At 39.4% G+C, this 2,500-nt stretch overlaps 5 non-coding genes across 5 annotated transcripts in view; all 5 read right to left on the bottom strand.

Annotated features, from left to right (window-relative positions):
- Positions 1 to 37, bottom strand: part of LOC128001181 (5S ribosomal RNA) — a 119-nt gene extending 82 nt beyond the window's left edge. Inside the window, exon 1 of the ribosomal RNA XR_008173952.1 lies at positions 1 to 37. This exon is cut by the window's left edge and continues 82 nt beyond it. This is a non-coding gene — a ribosomal RNA (5S ribosomal RNA).
- Positions 38 to 547: 510 nt separating this feature from the next.
- On the bottom strand, positions 548 to 666 carry LOC128001561 (5S ribosomal RNA). The gene has a single exon (XR_008174329.1). It is a non-coding gene; the product is annotated as a 5S ribosomal RNA (ribosomal RNA).
- A 363-nt stretch (positions 667 to 1,029) lies between these two features.
- On the bottom strand, positions 1,030 to 1,148 carry LOC127998989 (5S ribosomal RNA). Its single transcript, XR_008171813.1, has one exon. It is a non-coding gene; the product is annotated as a 5S ribosomal RNA (ribosomal RNA).
- Positions 1,149 to 1,776: 628 nt separating this feature from the next.
- LOC128004876 (5S ribosomal RNA) lies at positions 1,777 to 1,895 on the bottom strand. The gene has a single exon (XR_008177550.1). It is a non-coding gene; the product is annotated as a 5S ribosomal RNA (ribosomal RNA).
- A 221-nt stretch (positions 1,896 to 2,116) lies between these two features.
- LOC128005413 (5S ribosomal RNA) lies at positions 2,117 to 2,235 on the bottom strand. Its single transcript, XR_008178066.1, has one exon. It is a non-coding gene; the product is annotated as a 5S ribosomal RNA (ribosomal RNA).
- Between the last annotated feature and the right edge of the window lie 265 nt (positions 2,236 to 2,500).

Here is a 2,500-nt window from a genome sequence, read left to right as displayed (position 1 = left end):
CGAGATCGGGCATAGCCAGGTTGGTATGGCCGCAAGCGAAGTCTGCTGCAAAGAGAGGGCTATTTAAAGACCAGCCATTCTTATCGCCAGTACATTATATAAGTAGGAAAGAAAGCCCAAAAGCTTAAAGCACCTGGTATTCCTAGGCAGTCTCTCATCAAAGTACTAACCAGACCTAAACCTGCTAAGATTCAGAGATCAGGCATTGACTCTTTTTTTTTTTTTTTTTTTTTTTAATGAAAGATTATTATATAATTCGTGAAATTTTCCAAAAAGATTAAAGCACCTGGTATTCCCAGGCAGTCTCCCATCCATGTACTAACCAGGCCCAAACCTGCAAATATTCAGAGATCGGCATTGACTCTATTTTTTGGCAAAATTATTATATACTAAGTGAAAAATGTCCAAAAAGCTTACAGAACCTGGTATTCCCAGGCAGTCTCCCATCCATGTACTAACCAGGCCCAAACCTGCTAATATTCAGAGATCGGCATTGACTCTATTTTTTTGGCAAAATTATTATATACTAAGTGAAAAATTTCCAAAAAGCTTACAGCACCTGGTATTCCCAGGCGGTCTCCCATCCAAGTACTAACCAGGCCCAAACCTGCTTAGCTTCCGAGATCAGACGAGATCGGACATAGCCAGGATGGTATGGCCGTAAGCGAAGTCTGCTGCAAAGAGAGGGCTATTTAAAGACCAGCCAATCTTATCGCCAGTACATTATATAAGTAGGAATGAAAACCCAAAAGCTTAAAGCACCTGGTATTCCTAGGCAGTCTCTCATAAAAGTACTAACCAGACCTAAACCTGTTAAGATTCAGAGATCGGGCATTGACTCTTTTTTTTTTTTTTATGAAAGATTATTATATAATTCGTGAAATTTTCCAAAAAGATTAAATCACCTGGTATTCCCAGGCAGTCTCCCATCCATGTACTAACCAGGCCCAAACCTGCTAATATTCAGAGATCGGCATTGACTCTATCTTTTGGCAAAATTATTATATACTAAGTGAAAAATTTCCAAAAAGCTTACAGCACCTGGTATTCCCAGGCGGTCTCCCATCCAAGTACTAACCAGGCCCAAACCTGCTTAGCTTCCGAGATCAGACGAGATCGGTCATAGCCAGGTTGGTATGGCTGTAAGCGAAGTCTGCTGCAAAGAGAGGGCTATTTAAAGAACAGCCAATCTTATCGCCAGTACATTATATAAGTAGGAAAGAAAACCCAAAAGCTTAAAGCACCTGGTATTCCTAGGCAGTCTCTCATAAAAGTACTAACCAGACCTAAACCTGTTAAGATTCAGAGATCGGGCATTGACTCTTTTTTTTTTTTAATGAAAGATTATTATATAATTCGTGAAATTTTCCAAAAAGATTAAAGCACCTGGTATTCCCAGGCAGTCTCCCATCCATGTACTAACCAGGTGCAAACCTGCTAATATTCAGAGATCGGGCATTGACTTTTTTTGGGCAAAATTATTATATACTAAGTGAAAAATGTCCAAAAAGCTTACAGCACCTGGTATTCAATCAATCAATCAATCACATTTATTTATATAGTGCTTTAAACAAAATACATTGCGTCAAAGCACTGAACAACATTCATTAGGAAAACAGTGTCTCAATAATGCAAAATTATAATTAAAGGCAGTATATTCCCAGGCAGTCTCCCATCCATGTACTAAACTGGCCCAAACCTGCTAATATTCAGAGATCAGGCACTGACTCTATTTTTTGGCAAAATTATTATATACTAAGTGAAAAATGTCCAAAAAGCTTACAGCACCTGGTATTCCCAGGCGGTCTCCCATCCAAGTACTAACCAGGCCCAAACCTGCTTAGCTTCCGAGATCAGACGAGATCGGACATAGCCAGGTTGGTATGGAAGTAAGCGAAGTCTGCTGCAAAGAGAGGGCTATTGAAAGACAAGCCAATCTTATCGCCAGTACATTATATAAGTAGGAAAGAAAACCCAAAAGCTTAAAGCACCTGGTATTCCTAGGCAGTCTCTCATAAAAGTACTAACCAGACCTAAACCTGCTAAGATTCAGAGATCGAGCATTGACTCTATTTTTTGGCAAAATTATTATAAACTAAGTGAAAAATGTCCAAATAGCTTACAGCACCAGGTATTCCTAGGCGGTCTCCCATTCAAGTACTAACCAGGCCCAAACCTGCTTAGCTTCCAAGATCAGACGAGATCGGGCATAGCCTGGTTGGTATGGCCGTAAACGAAGTCTGCTGCAAAGTCTGCTGCAAAGAGAGGGCTATTTAAAGACCAGCCAATCTTATTGCCAGTACATTATATAAGTAGGAAAGAAAACCCAAAAGCTTAAAGCACCTGGTATTCCTAGGCAGTCTCTCATTAAAGTACTAACCAGACCTAAACCTGCTAAGATTCAGAGATCGGGCATTGACTTTTTTTTTTTTTTTTTTAATAAAAGATTATTATATAATTCGTGAAATTTTCCAAAAAGATTAAAGCACCTGGTATTCCC

This window comes from Carassius gibelio, chromosome B22, assembly GCF_023724105.1.
Source record: "Carassius gibelio isolate Cgi1373 ecotype wild population from Czech Republic chromosome B22, carGib1.2-hapl.c, whole genome shotgun sequence".
NCBI lineage: Eukaryota > Metazoa > Chordata > Actinopteri > Cypriniformes > Cyprinidae > Carassius > Carassius gibelio.
The sequence above is the reverse complement of the archived record's forward strand: the minus strand, read 5'-3'. Positions and strand labels throughout refer to the sequence as shown.